Genomic DNA, 20,623 nt, shown 5'->3' with positions numbered 1-20,623 from the left:
GGGTAATTCCGAATGACAAAAATGCTCGGAAAATTCCGAAAGGGGAATCTTGATATGATGGAAATAATGGTGATTTTTATGCGACTTTCGAAATTAGACGACTTTCGGAATTAAATACACCGTACTCAAGAATGGCTTGAACTCTGAATGAAATCACACTTTTATATTGACGCCAATGATGAAAAATCACAGTCATGTTATTTGAAATAATTATTTGTCATCTAGTTTATTCATGCTTGGCTATCGTTACTAACTAGATGACAATTTCTCGATTAGCCACATCTATACACATACACACATACAATCAAGCCTGTATACCATGAAGGGGTAGGCAGAGCACATGAAACTACTCAAGTTTCAGTGCCACTCTTGGCAAACAAGGGGTTGACAGAAAACGAAACTGTCCTACGAAACCTCTCGCCTACGCCACAATTTAACCCATATCCCACAGTCGCCTTCTACGACACCCACATCTATAATTTATCTCAAATAAATTATCGTTTTGTTGAACTTAATTACCTAACCACTGACCTTACCTAAATATAAAACAAATTGATAAAATATTATGATAACATTCTGAAAATAATCTCAGAGGTCATCTTTTTATCGCATTTCTACTATCGCTATTTATGCAAAAGTGTTGCATTGTTTTTAATTGCAATATCGCTTAAACAGTAATTAGTAATGTTACTAACGAGTAGAGATACGTAATTTCGAAAATGATAAATAACCTTCGATAGCTCAGTTGGTAGAGCGGTGGACTGTAGATGTTGCGACTGTCATTCATAGGTCGCTGGTTCAAATCCGGCTCGAAGGATCCCATTTTTGCTTCGCGCATAACATTTTTTTAATCACACTTGCTTGTGATGTTATTGGATGCCCTACGCAACTTAATGAACTTTACTATGGCGCAACGTGTAATTGTTTTATTTTCTATTTTACATCACTAAATTTCTTTGTTGAGTTTCGTCATTTCAAAATCGTATTTTGTGTATTTTTTTTTAATTATCCTCTTTTAGTGTCCCACAGCTGGGCAAAGGCCTCCCCTCGTTTTTTCCACTCGACCCTGTTGTTAGCGTTTTCTCTTGTGTAGGTATTTTATTAATATTTAAATTGATATACAGAGTGGGGCCTGTAACAAAGGCGAATAATTGAACTGTAGGCTATTCTCCTTATAGTGATCAACATTTGTTCAGTGACTTTTAAAAATTATGATGTCTTTAAATTTTTAATTTTTCATACAAAATAAATATTAGCTTCAATGTACGCCATTATTGTTGTCATTGACGTTGTCTGTCACACTTTAGACTTAACAGAATTCGCAATACATTACCTCTTAGAAAAAACTTTCAAGGGTGATAAAAATCAAAATACAAGTTAATTTTTTTTTATTAAGCAGAAACGTCTGCTAACGATTCTAAACATTTTTATATTAAAGGAAAAAATAAAATTTACGCCTAAAGTTGAACCCGCACCATTTTTGCAATCCGTGCAATGCTCTTACCAATTGAGCTACGGAAGCCACGCCGGACTTCGCAAATCTTTCCATGCCTTTCCTTTTTGTACACACGTCTTGGGGTGACGTCTAGCGCCATCTACCGACAGACTATTACATCTTGTAACGGCACTGGAGTCTCAAGTTATATTGAGAATTCACCAGTAACAATGTGCTAACCCATACTAAATTAATTTTTTTTTATTAAGCAGAAACGTCTGCTAACGATTCTAAACATTTTTATATTAAAGGAAAAAATTGAAAAATTTACGCTTCCGGCGGGACTTGAACCCGCACCATTTTTGCAATCCGTGCAATGCTCTTACCAATTGAGCTACGGAAGCCACGCCGGACTTCGCAAATCTTTCCATGCCTTTCCTTTTTGTACACACGTCTTGGGGTGACGTCTAGCGCCATCTACCGACAGACTATTACATCTTGTAACGGCACTGGAGTCTCATTTCACTAGGCCCACAGATTTATGTTGCGGATTGGCGCAGTTTTATCGAAACAAACAATAATTGCGCAATAACCTGTTTATTAATTGGTAATTAAATAAATGCATTTTACTATTTGTATTGTATTATTTCGGCGGCTTATACAAGCCTTCGATAGCTCAGTTGGTAGAGCGGTGGACTGTAGAGGTTGCAACTGTCATCCATAGGTCGCTGGTTCAAATCCGGCTCGAAGGAGTCACTTTTTTATGCGAGTTTAGTTTATAAATTTTCTAGCCGTCGCGATCACTGTCTGATGACGGGACTCAAAACATGTCACAACAGTCACGATAAAATAACGTGAGTTCTTTTAAATAGTTCCATATCTATACTAATATTATAAATGGGAAAGTGTATGTGCCTGTTTGTTTGTCCGTCTTTCACGGCAAAACAGAGCGACGAATTAACGTGATTTTTTAAGTTATAGTTGGAGGAATGGAGAGTGACATAGCCTACTTTTTAACAAAATGATTACCCTATGCGATTCGTATGATCAGTCATCAAATACTATAAGTATGTACATTATACGCCCGTATGGAATCCACACGCTGTAGAAAATGTCAAGGTCAGACAGCCAATAAGGGCGATTCTCAGAGATGACGTTCGGTGCCTGATTTCGGTGCTGATTTTTATTTTCTACTTTTTTGATAAGTCAGTCTATTTACTAAAATCTAGCCTAAATATAAAAAATATTGGTGGTGGAGGCCTCCATTAGAACCTTATAGTTTGTAAGAAATCTGACATTTTAAAATCACCGAAATTATGTATGGGCACTGTAATCAATTGGCACCACCGAATTCAATTTTTTACACATTATTCCACATTTTCATCTTTATGTATAACTTATTATTCAATTTATTGATATTTTTCATTTTAATTCGATGACAGGTGATGTACAAAGGCTCATAATCGCGCAATTTTACTAATTTTGACATGTTAATAGACTAGTCATTATCGAGTAGTGAATTTTGTACCCATAGTATGGCTTAATTTGCTTACAAACATAGTTTTATGTTTTTACAAAGTATATCCTACTATTTAAGTATTAAATGTTAGAAAATAATGCACAATAAACTAGTTTACAACGTGGCAATCGAAGTCGGTGGTCACTTTTTTGATATCGGTGGTCAAAAAATCCACCGAAACCACGGAAATCAACTCCACTGATATCAAATTTTATCGCTTTTTTGGAGATAACTGCAATAGCATGCATGATACAGAGGAGATGTCATAATGACGTAATAACATACGTTCAAGGATTTATTAGTACCTTACATAACGACAAATGCACTAAAACTGTGGGAGTAAATTGAACCACCGAATCTTAAAAAACATGGGACCAAACCCACCGAATGACTGAGAAACCTTTAAAAAGTCCCCTTTATAAAACGGTACTGCATCTCCTCTACACTGAATGGTTAAAACATAGTTAAAACTTACTATATTTGTGCCACTATGTCCCTGATCTACTAATTTGTAAGAGTACTGTCTTGTTTAGCAAATGACACCGAAATCAGTCACTAGCCCGAGACACATCGTAAATTTGTCTTTACTCGATGAGTTTAGCTAACATATTATTTTTATATAGAAAATATGATAGGTAAACTAATACTTTATGCGTGAATATCTATAACAACTGCGATCAACAACTCCATCTTGAGTTATGATTTTTTGTTTTGCAAATTCTGGGTGCGGGACACGTCCACCGAAGGTCATTTTTCGCATTTAATATTTTATTACTTATATTATACAAATAATAAATAAATAATTTTATAGTGTACCAAACAGAACAGAGGCTAAAGATTATGCCTGAATTAATTCAGATTTTTAGAACAGTCCGTTCTGACGTTTTTTGCCCCGGACACGTAAAAACGCGCCTCCTGAGAACTGCCCAAAAATATCCGTGACTAATTTGGCTACACCTTATATAACAACCTGTATAATCTTGACCTTCGAAATCCCAAATTATTACAGTAATATGCGTCATCTCATAAATACCTCTGGTGCCTCGGGGAACCCAAAGGTCATTTAGATAGGATCGGAGCGAACGCCTACGAAATGAACTGAACTCGAGGGCAAACAAAACGGGTCCTTCTATGACTTTTTCTGTTTAAATAAAGTGAAAAAGTAACTTGGTTCATTGCGGTTGAGTGTATTATTATGTAAGAATAATATGTAATGGGTAGTGATGATTGGTAAAAAGGGTGACAATGTGTAGCTCATTAAAGTTTGACTACAAAACTTTGGGTGGTTGATTTAATTTTCTTTTGTATGAGATAGGAGGCAAAGAATGGGCTCATGGGCACCCAAAATGCCAGAATGATTGTATGTGCCATGGCGGCCTTTTAAATTTTTAAAATCTTTTTAAATTTTCTCTCAAATTACACGTAGCTCAGATAAAAATGGTTTTCGGAATGTAACTAGAAAGTTATACTTAATCATTTATTCAGGGTTAAAAATTACAGTAAAAAAAAAAACAAAATCACAACTAACCTCAAACCCATACAATCAAAAATAGTCCGTAATCAGCAGCGCAGGCTTTGACAAGTGGACATAAATTAAATGTGTACTAGAAATTGATTTCCTTCTAATATTGATGACATAATTTCAAATCTCTTCTTTAAGAATTAATTTTAACGCCAAATAAAATAAATTAAAGAAATAAAAAACGTATTTTTTTTAAATAAAACATCAATTTTCCTGTAATTCAAGGAAGGAAGGAATATTATCATGCGCCCTCATTGAGCGCAAAATCGATTGACATGAAAAAATTTGACGTCACACGAATTTTCTCAAAAATTGGCACGATACCGAACAAAGAGCTGTCAGAGCCAGTTCATCTGCAATTTATCGGCTGTTGTTAAATTTACAATCCAGATTCCTATTCAATGGACGTATTCAATACGTATATTGCACGATTCCGAAGTCCGTTCCTATTAATTTCAAAAAATTGTGCTTATAAATGGACTTGTACGTGCCAAGGAAATTAATTTTGGTTCTCATTCAGACACTGTTTAATTTTATTTATAACAATCTCATGCTTGGTCTGCATTAGCGTAGGTAGCTGTGGCGGCTGGTGAAAACTTCTGCTAGGCAACACCAAAGTAAAAATAAACCTACCTTAACATTAGGTACTTTACTAGTAATCAATTTTAGGCAAGCCGGTGGGGTTCGGCTTGTATGGACCAGCCGCTGCTTGTAGGTAGTAAGTAAGTAGGAATTTATCTCAATTTCCGCATTTTGCTAAAATTTTATGAATTGGATCGTCGTAAAAAAACAGAATCGAGTCACTAAATTTCACGCGTATCGATTGAGAATTGCGTCCTGTAGAGAAGAACATCAGGACAAATAAAAGCAAATCGAGTTATACTCTAGAGCTACTTTGTCGCTCCGGTCAAATATGAGATCATGGCCAAGACCTAACCCCCTCACCCAACATCCACCCACGCCAGTACGCTTTGAAAAATACAAAATTACAACAAAATTAATTAATAGCGGAAAACTACCGTCCATCATTTACCTACAGCTACTTAGTACGCCCTCGGCAAAATAGGACAAAATATAAATTAGTCCCAAACTGCGTAGCTACAGTTGACCTTAAGAAAATATATTTTGCCATGAAAAATGGCTAGAAAGCGCTATGGACACATTGAAAGCAGTTAAGCGCAAAATACACCAGTCAACAAATACAATAGGTACATTCAGAAATTATAGGTTTATTTTGTATAAGACATCAAAAATTATAAACTAATAAGTTATAAACCATGTAAATTAACCTAAATCTACATATAGCCTAAATTAAAACTAAAATTGAAATTGTTTTTTATATGATGCATATTTTTAACTAGCTTTTGCCCGCGGCTGCGTTCGCGTTAAATTCAGAAGTTGCGGAATTGTCCATATAAATTTCCACCCCCATTTTAATGAAGTGGGGGGTTAGAAAGAGACTAAAAGTAGCCTATGTCACTCTCCATCCCTTCAGGTTTCTCCACTTAAAAAAAATATGTCATTCATCGTTCTGTTTTGCCGTGAAAGACGGACAAACAAACAGACACACACACTTTCCCAGTTATATTATTAGTATGGATACACTAAGCCTTAAGTTTACTGCTTTCTTGTACACAAGCTATTTTAAAATACAATCTTATTTCACAATTAAGAGTCATTTATAATGCATAATGAAGCAATGGGTACAATCCTTGAACGATTTACTAGTCGGCGAAACCATACAAAATTATATTTTGTTCTATATTGCTACGCATTCATAAGCGTAGATACGTTTATGGAACTCTGATACTAGAAAGGGGATTCGACGGACGGAGTTTTATGTGAATTTCTACAGAAAGAGTCATATAATTAGTTGAAAATAGATATTTCCGTAAAAAGCACCACAACTATTTTCTGGGCTATCACGTTTCACTTTGTACAAGAATTTACTTAACTGCCCGTCCGGTCCCCTTCTAGTGCTTAACATAAAGCTTGCAGGAAGAATAATGTAAGTATTTGTCGAAAGACCATAACTAGTATGTTCCGTATTATTTGTTTCGAGTTTTAACAAAAAAAGGCTTGAAATTTGTCTCTGTTGACTGCAGTAAAATGAAGTCTGGTGGAACTATGTCGTAAATTACCCATTTTCTTAATTCACTTCGGTTCGAGAAGTTTCCAGCCAGCTAGCTTGGGAACATATTAAGAAAAAGGTTTTTATTTTGCCTAGAATCTGACAATTTGCTTAAGTAAAACTTTTAAAGAAAGTAAAAGGATTTGAATAAAATGTCTAGGTACTTAAGGAATAGGTATTACAATTTGAACTAAGAAAACTCACAGATTTAGAAACAATTTTATTCAAAAATGCTTTATTTTTATATTATATAATTAATTTAATTACCAAACCAAGCAAGAAGTATGCTTGGTTAAAATTGAAGGAGGCATTAAATTAGAAGGGGCCGCAAAATTAAAATTGAATTCATTAGGAAAAAATGGTGGATCGTAAAATAAAACTCTAATTAATTTATTTACAAAGCAAGGTTTTTTACCGATATTTGAGAACGTTGAGGTTCATTAAGTTAAGAAGAGTGGCATACCGTATAAAAGGTCAAACATTATAATCCACTTTACTAAAACTGGCACGAATGAAACGAAGACAACTTTAATTTATTATTATCTCTTTATTTATTTTAATTCACCGTGTTTGGATTTTTACAATCATCATTCTCCTTGCGTTATCCCGGCAATTGGCACGGCTCATGAGAGCCTGGGGTCCGCTTTGACAACTAATCCCAAGATTTGGCGTAGGCACTAGTTTTTACGAAAGCGACTGCCATCTGACCTTCCAACCCGAAGAGTAAACTAGACCCTATTGGAATTAGTCCGGTTTCCTCACGATGTTTTCCTTCACCGAAAAGCGACTGGCAAATATCAAATGACATTTCGCACATAAATTCCGAAAAACTTATTGGTGCGAGCCGGGGTTCGAACCCGCGACCTCCGGAACGAAAGTCGCACGTAGGTATTTACCGCTAGGCTACCAGTGCTTGTGGCGGCACCCTAGGTTAGGATTTTTAGGACCCTAGCGAGGGTCTCTCAAGATGTTTGTCGAGACTCTTCGCTATGAAACCGTTCGCTGAAACGACTCTCGTTATTACATAATATTATTATTTGTAAAGCAGGCAGACAGTTACAGTAACTGAGAATTTATATAAACTAATATCGGGTAGTTTTGTGTTGTTTACATCTCCGGTGACACTTTGCTGGGACGGCAGTCTTCCGCGACCACGGCCAGTGTAGCCTGGCCAAAACGTTGGAAAATAGGTAAAATAATGTTAATTAATCGCGTTCAACCTGTATGTGACTTTAAATAAATCATAATGATCTTCTATTTTAAACGTTACTAAGAAACATTCATTTTAAAATGAGAACTACATTTCCCTAGTTTTTAGTTCCATGGTGTTTTTAGACTTCAGGTAAATTGACAGTTAGTAAGTATACTAAAATAAAGTGTAATTTATACTGTAATCTAAATTAGAGATGGGCCGAATATGGGTTTTGCCGAATACGACTATTCGGCCGAATATTCGGTTACGCCATATTTTTAAAGCGGATGTTAAGATTAAAACTATTAATTGATTAATAATGGTTACATATGTTACGCCAACTATGTTCTTATGATTTAGTGGATAACTAAAACTAAGTTAAAACAACTGTGAACTCTTGATTCTTCTCAACTCTTAAGTACGTTTTTTTTTACTTTTTTACAAAACAGTTGTATTTATTATATTTTGACGCATAGGTTTAGAGTGAGATCAACAAATTACGAGTATCTCTTTTTAGAAGTTCCTTAGAAAGTTACTAAAATAGGAGCTTATTATCCAATGGAATACGTAAGATCTTCATTAGTTATTTACTTTGTTTATTCGGTAAATATTCGGCAATGCAACCGAATTATTCGGCCGAATACGAACATTGAAAAACTTGCCGAATTTGCCGAATACCGAATTTTTACCGAATATTCGGCCCAAATACTAACTAATAAGAAGGTAATCTGGGAGTTTATACAGTACCGTTACCATGGGCTGCCCAAGTGAGAACCGTATTACTTTACTCAGAAAGTAAGTGAGTTTACGTTTGTTTACAATATATTGTGCCTAACTTCACGCCAAAGAAGCTGCTTCTATCCCTTTCTAAGTTTATCAATAAACGGAGAAAGAACTATAGGCGAATGCTACGCCTCTGGTGTTTACGCGATGGAACTAAAATCATAAGTAAATGTAATTTACCTATCGAAATCTGTCAATATAGGGTCTACTGCAAATTTCGAAACATACGCACTGAGGGATTCTTCCTCTTTCACTTTATACTGATAAGAGTAAAAGAGACTCATGTCCACATGTCGATAACTTCGGTATTCGGTAGTAGGCCTCAAACCATAGGCAAAGTCATTCTGACGTGACATTTCTGTCAAGTTATACAAAAATCACACGGAATTTTCACAATTATATTTGCAGTTTTAAATAAAATTATGACTAACATATTGCATTAATTTATAATATTACGTGAAATTCGAGATTAGCTAAAATTTAATAAAAAGATAAACCAGTGAACAAATCAAATAAGGTAATGAGTTATTTTTGGCCATCATATTGTACTATTTACAATTGAGATGATTATAATGCTCAAAGCAGTTTTTGGTTTCAGAAAGATGACGGAAGCTATGATTGAAATCAATATTTCCGAACAAACCCGTATGGTATTCAGTCAACATGGAAGATGGTTCAATTGATATTAATACTGTGGCACTCTGGCAGTTACGCTACTCAAAACCTTAGGGCAGCAGAGGGGAGCAGTACCAATTTATAGGTGTTTTTGTTCCGCGATGCACTTAATGGTATTATTGGCCATGATCATCACAGGTATATGTATAGAAGTGCTCCAATAAAGGAAAAAACCTCAACTCCAAAAAATAATCCTGTTACTAAAATAAAGTATTTCATTAATTGACTTTGTTTATTTGTGATGTTCTTGAGTAGTAAAGAAATAGAAATATTTTTTACAGAAAAAGGGTACATAGCATCTTATATAGAATTAGCTTTTGCCCGCGGTTTCGCTCGCGTACTAAAAGAATTCTTATTCAAACATATACAAATAATAAAATTTTCATTTGGATCCGTAGGTTTCTATGCAGACGTTTGTCTGCGTTTTTTTCAATTACTCATATTACTATTGTTTTTAAAAAAGAAATGCTTACAGTGGTTATACAAATGTTACACAGCAACCACAGCGTAGGTAGTAGGTACGAGTAGGTATGTATTCTATATACACTGAGGAAATTACATATTGTACAACAGAACTCACATAGCTCCGTATCTGGGCACTATTGTCGGTAGGTAAAAAGTACTTTCTCGCATTATTGCTTACAATTACAGATTGCCGACCGATTACCCCTATCCCTATCCCTAACCCTACCCCTATCCCTATTAGGGTTTGTTGGGATTTTCCGCCAAGCAAAGAACCGGGAAATGAACTTGAAGGCTGTAGGCATAAACCCTATAATTTATGAATTTAATATGCACACCACACTATTGGCGCTTTGTAAATAATTTGTAATTGTTCAAAAATACTTCTTTTCATTCATAAAACATTGTATTGTGTAGTTACTAAATAGTCATAAGTTTAGCATTTCAATATGTGCAATATTACTTTTATGATTAACATAGTACATTACATCAGAGGCCGGGAAAATGAGGATTTCCGGCCAAGTGGGTATATACGGCCGAGCGAGCGTGCGAGCGAGGTCGGATAGGGATACGAGGCCGGGAATCCGTTTTCACGCCGAGGCATGTATAGTGCTTTTCTCAAACATACAATGAAATAAAAAAAAATGCTCTAAAGGACAATATTTTATAAAAAAAAGTTACTTTGCAGGCCTAGGCCTAAAAAATAATATGAAATCCCTTTACAGTCCTCTCGAGTTGTTGCGCCCAAAAAGCGATACTTCCCAGCCCATTTTAAGGAACGTAAAGACAATATTTCATTGCATGTTTGAGAAAAAGTAATTGTTATTCCTGTAATTGTTTCTTCTGCTGTATGTTGTATTAAATATTGTATGTTTGTGCTGATTGCCAAGTTGCCAATGCTCCCAATAAATTAAAAAAAAAATTAGCTTTGTCAACTTTGACACTAGGACTTAGCTGAAATGTCAATCGTTGACGCTGAACCATGGACTTTCAATCTATGCGCTAAACGCCGATCGAAATTCAGTCTAGCTCTGTCATGTCAATACGGAAAAGTGATAGAGATAGCTAAGCTACGATAACGATGTTAATCATAATCGTTTGTGCATTTGGCTACGTGCCCTGCCAAAAAATTAGATACAATTTTTACTTGTTTCAAAATGCTTTTTCTACTCACTTTTGTATCAAATTATAATCTTCATATACACCCCATAATGGCTTATCGCCTTCAAAAGTTCTATACCTTACCTTAGACTTTGTCGTTATCTATGTCGATATCGTTGTAATTGATGTTTGATATGTACGAAAACGCTGAATTTTAGGTTTTTAGTTTTCGTTTCACATCAATTTATTAAATACTTAGCCTGTTACTCAAGAATATTACAAAATAAACAAAGTCACAGAATGAGATACTTTATTTCAGTAATAGGATATTTTTTTTGAAGTTTTTTCCTTTGGTTCACTTCTAATATATACCCACGAGATATGGTGTTATGGTGACTACAGGTACAAGTATTGTGCATTGAGGAACTAACATGCCCATGAATTGGTACTGCCTGCTGCTGTAGGTAATCAGGTAATTCTTAACTGCCTCAATCATTATCAATTTGAACAATCTTCTACGTTGGGTTTGCTGAATACCATACGGCTGGCATGGAAATATTGTTTTCAATAATATCTTCTTTTTCTGAAAGCAACCAATATAATCATCTCAACTGTAGCTAAACAGTACAAAATGATGAATAAATATAACTCATTACCTTTGTAAAAGTATCAAACACTCGTTTCATCACTGGTTTATCTTTTTATCGAACTACTGACTAACTGCTACATTTAAGTTGTTCTTGAATTTCACGTAATATTATAAATTAATACATATTAGTCATAATTGTATTTAAAATTGCAAATATAATCGAGAAAATGTTGCGGGATTGTTATATAATTTGACAGTAATGACACATCACAGTGAATTGGTGGTTTACTTTTACGCTAGTGACTGTCAATGATTACTCACGTAAAGTATTGAGTTTTCACTAGAGACTGTCAAATAGTTCTGGTTCTATTGACTTCATACAATCAGAAAGAGAGCGCCTTAGCTGTAAAGTTAGGAACGTATTGAAAACTCGGAGTAAACATGTTAATAACTTATGGTACCGATGAAAATTTTAGTACGTGAGCGTTTTCGCTTGGAGCGCTGTTCAGTTTTTCCATACATTTTCCGTAACTCTCACTGAAAACGTAACGTATTTTTTAACTCAAAAAAGTCATGGTAAGGCTACAGGTCATATTAAGTTTCATGAAACCAGTCAAAAAAAGTTTACATCAAAGTAGATAATAGAGGCCAACAATTCAATAGCTACGTATGTTGCAGACATGATTTCTAAATACTGACTTTAAAATTCAAAATACATTTTTGAGTTAATTGAGCTCAAAAAACAATATTTTGAAGACATGAGTGTAATGTATAAACTTTGGAAAACGCTCACGTGAAGTTTGGATAAGTATATGCTTAACAGAATACCTAATATTGCACTCATACCTATATTTCTGAAAAACGCACGAAACCGTATGGGGTTCTTCACACCGGCCAAGTGCGAGTTGTACTCGCGTTGCAAGGGTTCCGTACACTACAAGAAGGGCTTAAGCGCCTCTTTTTTTTAGTAGGAACTTAAGTAATTTTTGCGAATAATCGATATTTTGAACAAAACGAAACAGAAATGAGTTTATATGTAATATTCCTTGCAGCGGCAGTGAGTGAAATTCGTAATTGGAGTTTTTTTCTTTTAAGTCCGACTTACTCTTTACTGTAGATTTCTAATAGGTTTTCCTGTAATCTATAGATTGAAAACTATCTCGTGTATTTTTTTGAAAATTTTACGCTTAGTAGTTTTGGAGATAAGGGGGGGGATGGTCATTTTTTGACTATTTTCTTAAATTCCTAAAAAAATACTTTACTAAAAATGATTAAAAAAAATATTTTTGAACTACTTATAAAAAGCTCTTTCATTTGATATGTAACATGTAACACAATATAGTCCCAGAAACTTTGATTTTTAATTTTTACTTTTACCTCCCAAAAGTGGCCCTTATAATTGAATTTTCTTAATTTAAATTACATGTCCGTCTTTGGGTCACAGGTTTACATATGTGTGCCAAATTTCAAGTTAATCGGTTCGGTAGTTTCGGAGAAAATTGGCTGTGACAACGGACAGACAAACACACGAGTGAACCTATAAGGGTTCCGTTTTTCCTTTTTGAGGTACGGAACCCTAAAAAAGGGTCGGCAATGCGCATGTGACACCCCTTGAGTTGCAGACGTCCATAGGTTGCGGTAACCGCTTTCCATCAGGTATACCTGTTTGCCACCGACGTGGTATAAAAAAACCTATGATAATTGTGAAAAACGACCGGTTGACGACTGGTCTGGCCTAGCGTGTAGTGACCATGCCTGCTACGCCGCGGTCCCGGGTTCGAATCCCGGTAAGGGCATTTATTTGTGCGATGAGCACAGATATTTGTTCCTGAGTCATGGATGTTTTCTATGTATATAAGTATTTGTATATTGTATATATCGTTTGAGTACCTGCAACACAAGCCATCTTGAGCTTACCGTGGGCCTCAGTCAATCTGTGTAAGACTGTCCTATAATATTAATAATTAAAAACTCCCTAACCCAAAATCCATTTTCATTACAAAATATTACAGGTGGTCCACAGGAAACTAGGTGATGTACCTTGTTTCCCAAGTTGAAGCCAACTTTAACAAGTTCTCATTTCACAACTCTGAAAAGTCCATGCAAGTATATTGTGAGAACGTCGCGATTAAATTTATGCAGGAAAACCAGTTTAGCGTAAAACATAAGCAGAGTAAGTACAGATGCAGTGCGAAAAGATTTGCCTTCGTATTGTTACGGAAACGCACGAACGTGTCATGCTATTTCAGTCAGTCTCAATACAAGATGTACTGACGTTGACTGAACTAGCATGACAAATACGAACGTTTCCGGAAAAATACGAAGGAAACCCTTTTCGCACTACATCCGTAGCCGAATGCACAAACGTTTGCGATAATATCGTTATCGTAGACGCGACAGACCCAGACTGCGTTGCGATCGGCGTCTCTTGTCAACGATTGTCATTTCAACTAGGCCAGCTGGCGTTTTAGTAAAACTTGCGTAAGTTCACAGTAATGTCACACTATTGCCGTATCATGAAAAACTGATGTAACTATAGATACATCAATTAGTAGTAACGATGTTCTATCGTATTGAATCGTATCGTATTGACTTTATTTATTTTAGATTGCAAGAAAATATAAAAAATGAAACTGACAACTTTTCCCTTTATAAAAATGTAGACCCTATCGAAACGAATAGGCTTGCGCCGACCGAAAATCTCTCGGATCTGACATGGGTACGGCTGCGTTACACTATGACGACTCAGTAATAATTCTTCTAACAAATTTTGCGCCGCGCGGTTTGTCCTTGAGTAGCGCGAGATCTGCGCGAGCGAGGTGCAGAGAGTACTGGGGCCCGTTTCTCGAAAGGTACAAGCCTTGTATTACAAGTGTGTTTCCATGACAACTCATACGATTTGACAGTTCGCGCCCTTGTAATACAAGGCTTGAACCTTTCGAGAAACGGGTCCCGCGTCAGTACGCGCCGCGCTGCGTGGCGCTGCCAAGGTCGCGAGCGGCGCGTGCGAGTGAGCCAAATACCGATCGCAGGAGATTACTACTGAGTCGTCCGAAATGTCCGTATACTGTGGCTGCGTTCAGCGACGACGACGCGTAAGCGTCTTCATACAAACGAGCTCACAATACGCTCAGAAATTTCGGATCTTATTACCTCCCTTATCACGTCAATCTAGGAAGGAAATTATTTTTTTTTGGGATATAAATTCGATTATTACTAACTTGCAAGCAGTATGAATAACATCTAAGGTTGGCAGATGAATATCTCAATACTTTCTATATTTCAACTTCTCAAAGAGAAAACTTTGAAGACTGACGCAAACTTTTTATTATTTTATTTTAAAAGTTGAGAAATTTTACGCAAGTAGGTAATAAAGGTGTGTAAAAACTTGATAAACTTTGAAGCATTTCGAAATTTAACATTTTTAAGATTTCGGAAAATTAGATGGAAATACTGAGAGCTTGGTGTAGCAAAAACGATTGGTTTCGTAAAGGCCTGCTTTACTTATTTGCGTAAATTGCTAAATAGTAGTTGAGTAAGTATAAAATTAAGAGAATAAGGCGAAGGCTAAAAGGTATCTCCATTTCAGTCTTATAGGGGATCGCAAAACTCTACGTAGAGGGCGCTGTTAGCACATTGTGGACTTGTGGAGGTCCTACCGCGAACCATGTTTCGTGTCTTGTTCCTATGTCGCACATAAGTGTGGGGCTACGTTCACATGGGGCATTTTTTCCCGTATACCGTGTACGAGAATTTATCGAATACCGAAACTGGTGAAATTTTATTTTTATTTTTATTTATTGAAAACAAAGATTATAGTTATACAGTTTCTAGTTTTTTCGCCAAACTTACGTTTAACGGCGAAATGAAGCACTCATTTTCAAAGTTAGTACCTTATATTATATGAAAAGACTTATTCTAGTGTTAATAGATAATAATAATATCTTATCAATTACTAATGGCGCTTTTCATTAAAAAGCGCTGGTGGCCTAGCGGTAAGAGTGAGCGACTTACAATCCAGAGGTCGCGGGTTCGAACCCCGGCTCGTACCAATGAGTTTTTCGAAACTTATGTGAGAAACTTGTGTGTGAAAATCGGGGCCGGTATGATCCAAATGTACAAACTTAACAGGAATTGCTCTGATAATCTAACTGACGTACTAATTCGTTTTTTTTGTCGTCTCGCCTATTGTAAATTCATTATACGCGATAGTTTTATTTGTACATATACATATGTTTGTTGACCACACATTCTACGTAAACGCTTCATAATGCTGTATTCGTGTATTCTACTACCCATTGTATAAATCCACACCGCTTAATGTATGAGACCTAAATCGTCCACTGGCCCAAAATTTGCGGACCGCCTCTTCATTCATAAAAGGCCCGAAAGGTTCCAATGTCTTGTATCGCGTCGAGCAAGGATGACAGGTGTTGCAAACAGCAATGCGATTATTATAAACTGAAATAGATACCATACACTAAATAAAAAGCATCAAGCCCACTGGTGGCGAAGCGGGAATCGAACTCTGGGGGCCGATTTTTGAATCTCACGGCGTTCGAATTCAGAAAATTGTCACTGAAAATAGTAGGCAATTTCGGTGACAATTTTCTGAATTCGAACGCCGTGAGATTCAAAAATCGGTCCTCAGGGGGTTACCATGACGTACTAAAGACGTTCAGTTTAGGTTGAGAGAAAGGGACATAGCTATAGCAGTTACATAGCTCCGTCCCTCTCTCTCAACCTAAACTGAACGGCTTTAGCACGTCATGGTAACCCCCCTGGTCTCCAGCTATCGCGGCTGACGTGCCAACACACAGCACGTCACGTATATAAATATTATACGTGACTATATTTCACGTAACGAGGCATTTTTATGTTTTTGTTGACTTTAACTTACAAAACCGGCCAAGAGCGTGTCGGGCCACGCTCAGTGTAGGGTTCCGTCGTTTTCCATATTTTTCTCAAAAACTACTCAACCTATCAAGTCCAAAATAACTTTCCTAGAAAGTATTTATAAAGTTCTACTTTTGTGATTTTTTTCATACTTTTTAAAAATATGGTTCAAAAGTTAGACGGGGGGGGACACTTTTTTTTCCTTTAGGAGCAATTATTTCTGAAAATATTAATATTATTAAAAAACGAATTTAATAAACCCTTATTCATTTTTAAATACCTATCCAACAATATATCACACGTTGGGGTTGGAATGAAAAAAAAATCAGTCCCCACTTTACATGTAGTAGCTATGACAGTAACTCTCTATAATACTCGATCCTCTTTGCCTCAAGGTAATTATAAAGATTGGTTAATTCTGAAACTCGACTTGGCTGAACTCTCTCAGCGATTGGGAACCCAGCCCAGCCAGACGACTCTTGAATGGCCCATCGCCCTCCAGCCACGCCACGACCCAATATTTGATATAATTTATGAAATAACCGCTCTCAAAATTACTCGTAAAATACGGGAATCACCAAAAACTTTGCTACGCCGGGTAAAATTCTGAAATATCGTTAAAAGTTAGGGAGCCTACAAATTTTAAATTGGTTATTCAAATAATAAATTTCAATATAATTTACGCCAATTTTATATGAAATTTATATCTAAATCGACAAATTATATACAGAATAATTTTGATTATGAACTGAAATCTTATCTTCTGATCACAATATGATCTTGGAACTTGTACACTCCTTTTTGCTGTGTACTTAACACAGCAAAAGGGAATGTACAAGTTTCAAATGGGGTGGCAACGCGCATGTGACACTGTTTGCATTGCATGCGTTCATAGGTTACGGTGACCGCTTTCCATCAGGCGGACCGTATGTTTTGCCACCGACGTAGTATAAAAAAAAAAAAAAAAAATGATATTTTAATATATTAAATGAGAAGTCATTCAATACATAATTATTTTTGATATAGGAATTAGGGTTCCCTTATTTATTGCCGAAAATTGTATGGCCGAATATCACTTCCCAACTCACGTTTCGAGGAATTTTATTTTCGGGTATCGTATTTTAACATTTTTAATTTAATTTAAAGTAGGTGTTTTATGTAAAATTTCGTAGCTATAAATTTCAACACCCTTATTCATCGTACTAAAGTATCCAGCCGACGTTTGGTCGGAAAGGGACAAACGAAATTTATATCGTCTTGAAAAAGTAAAAAGAATAGTATAACGCAAGTTTCTAGCGGGAAATTACTAAATAAATATTATTTAGTAAATACATTATCTATTGTTGTATTTAGGATTTACCGAACCAACGTCGGTGTAAGTCCAAAGAGAACAATATTTATTAACAAGGGGGGGTCACGTGGTAAAGGCCCAGCCCCCGGGGGGGTCACGTGGTCTATTTGGAGATTATCGATTAAATTTAACTTCCTACAATAACATGTCTAAAACTGAAAAAATCGCTTAGTTGCAAATGTGTGCGTCTAGTTGACAAACGAAAACTTCGCAATGTAGTAAAAACTACTTTCATTTTTTTACAAAAACAACGTTATTTCTTAGTAATTAAAGTCAGTCTCATCGCATCGTCTACTTCCATATCGATAAGGTTTGATTTCGTATGCGTCGCATCGCCGTCGCGCGACCGTCGCCCACGCAAGCCATCGGCTTATCAGTCGCGGTCGTCAGACGCGTCCCATAATTTGTTTCAAGCTTTATACACAAGTTTTTCCTTTCAATAGCAATAGCTAACGTAACGCTTGGCTTGAGTAATAAAAACTGTATAGTTAAATTAATAAAATATGTATAAGTAGGATATTGAAATCTTCTTTCTTCGTTGAGCAGCTAACTTTAACTTACAAACGGTCTTAAGCACCTGCACTTCTGAAGGCGCTTAAGTCATTTATGCTAATAAAAAAAACCACAACGTTCTATGAACATTGGTCAAGTGCGAGTCGGTTTTCGACTTTTCCATACAAAGAACTCATGAGCGCCTGAACGACTATAATGGCAAAGTTAACGTTTGCACTTTCAAGACTTTACGTATATATCTCGGAAACGATAAGAGATAGAGCAAAATGGACTTCAGATTTGGGCTTTCGGTGGGTGACACCTTTTTTTGGACGACTGTACGCTCTTTTCTTGAAGATTTTAAGGTCGTATCGGTCCGGAAATACCGCAGGCGACAATTCCTTCCAGAGATTCTCAACCCTGATGAATTAGATATAATTCTTCTAATTTGTACAGAAAAAATAATTAAAACGAACATCCCACACAAGCATTAATTTATTAGCGGGACGCTCTTTTCTTGAAGATTTTAAGGTCTCGGCATACGCCGCACCTCGTTAACCGTTTAAAACGAACAACACGTAGCGGGATTCCTCGCAACCCGCACCTCGTTAACGGTTTCAACACGTAGATCCGCTGAAGCGGTAAGCTCTGTGTTCTGATTGGCCTGACGAGTAGAGGGGTTAACCAGTATCAACCAATGTAGCTTGGACTTTCAATGGGTGGTAAAATATGAAGGTGGAGGGTAGATAATAAAAGAAGTAGGTAAGTAAGTAAGTAAGTAAATATTCTTTATTGCACCATTTTACATGTTATAAATATACAGGTAATGGAAGGCTTAAGAAAAGATCGATGGACTGTGTGAAGAATGATAAAATAAATAAATAAAATAAAAAGCCTGTTTATTCCGAACCAAAAATTACAAAACAATATGCTCTTAAATCTAAAAAATTTAAAATACTTATTCGGTTTGGACCACTTTCGGGTAAAGGCCTCCTCCAGCTTTAGCTATCTGTCTCTGGTTTTTGCCACAGTTGGCCAATAGTTGGCTACTTTGCACAGGTCGTCCGACCATCTTGTGTTGGGTCTGCCATCTCTTCTCTTGCCACTAGGGCCCTTCCGTGAAAAATGACAGCTAATAGAGAGGAATGAAAGAAGATCTACTGCGCCGACCCCAAATGGAAAAAGGGCATTCTGAAAGATGAGTTCAAATGAGAAGCGCTAGAGTTCACATCGCGTTTCATCAACGCAACAATTCCGTTAAGGCATTATTAAAGCGATCAAACCCACCGATCAGCTGAAATCAGAACAGCTGTGCTGATTAGGAAGCTATTTAATAGAGTGCGGTACGATATTATCGCGTAAGCGTTTGGGCATTTGACTGTACCCTGGGTAAACAATATCGTTTTCGTAATAGGTATCTCTATCACTCTTCCGTATTGGTGAACGAAACGCTCACGATAATACCTCTTTGTAGCTACCTATCTCTATCGCTCATTGCGTATTGGCGCTGCAGAGCCACAGACTGTATTTCTACGGCGTTTCGGTGGTGTTTCGCATCGGAGAAATGTCATTCGGCTACGGGGACTAGGGCCAATCGCCATTGTTATCATATCACGTCGCGTTGTTATTCTTCATTCCCTATCAGACGTCTCTTCAAAGAAGATGATTGTTTCACCCTGCGCCCTTACTTCGCACAGCAATGAGAACACGTCTATTGACCAAAGCTGCCCGCGCGATCCATCACCCAGGTACAAAAAAAGGTAAAACACGGGCGAATATTCCACTTCAAACAAACGCGTTTTATGTGCTGAATTTTTTGATCGGCGACTTCGGAATTCTGAGGGTTTCAGTATTACTAAAAATAACCTAACCACAAAATTAAAATTTTGAAAAAACCCCGACATAGTGGACCGATTTTCATGAAACATGGCTAAGAATACTCTCGACTAACTCAGCTTTCAAACAAAAATCACTAAATCTATATCGGTTCATCCGTTCGGGAGCTACGGTGCCACAGACAGGCAAACACACACACTGAGAGACAGACAGACATTAAAGCAAAAAATGTCCGACGGGCCGAACTAGGTAACATGCAGACATTAAACGTCGATATTACGAACTCAACATTATCCCAAAGTTTCATTCTTGAGAAAATGAGGAATGTTTGGCGACTCTGGGCTCTTAGTCGAAATACTAAATAAAATAATAATTATGTATAAAATCAAATTAACAAATCTAAATGACATATCATACGTAATATAATTAATGAATGCATCTTTCAATTAAATATTCGAAATTATAATTAGACTGAAATTGTATTAATCTTTTAATTTAATTGCTGTTAAATAATTTTATTGATGAACGTGTAATATTTATAATGTTATTAATAAAATGTCTATGTCTATGTACTATAACAAACATGCTTGCACAATTGACATTGACTGTCATTATTATTTAACGCGCGTATGTTCGCAA

At 36.3% G+C, this 20,623-nt stretch overlaps 2 non-coding genes across 2 annotated transcripts; both read left to right on the top strand.

Annotated features, from left to right (window-relative positions):
- Positions 1 to 730: 730 nt before the first annotated feature.
- Positions 731 to 817, top strand: Trnay-gua. The gene is given in 2 exon segments: positions 731 to 767; positions 782 to 817. It is a non-coding gene; the product is annotated as a tRNA-Tyr (tRNA).
- Positions 818 to 2,100: 1,283 nt separating this feature from the next.
- Positions 2,101 to 2,187, top strand: Trnay-gua. The gene is given in 2 exon segments: positions 2,101 to 2,137; positions 2,152 to 2,187. It is a non-coding gene; the product is annotated as a tRNA-Tyr (tRNA).
- The last annotated feature ends 18,436 nt before the right edge of the window (positions 2,188 to 20,623 follow it).

This window comes from Leguminivora glycinivorella, chromosome 21 (assembly GCF_023078275.1).
Source record: "Leguminivora glycinivorella isolate SPB_JAAS2020 chromosome 21, LegGlyc_1.1, whole genome shotgun sequence".
Taxonomy (NCBI): Eukaryota; Metazoa; Arthropoda; class Insecta; order Lepidoptera; family Tortricidae; genus Leguminivora; species Leguminivora glycinivorella.
Note: the sequence above shows the minus strand (reverse complement) of the source record. Positions and strands in the feature narration are given on the sequence as shown.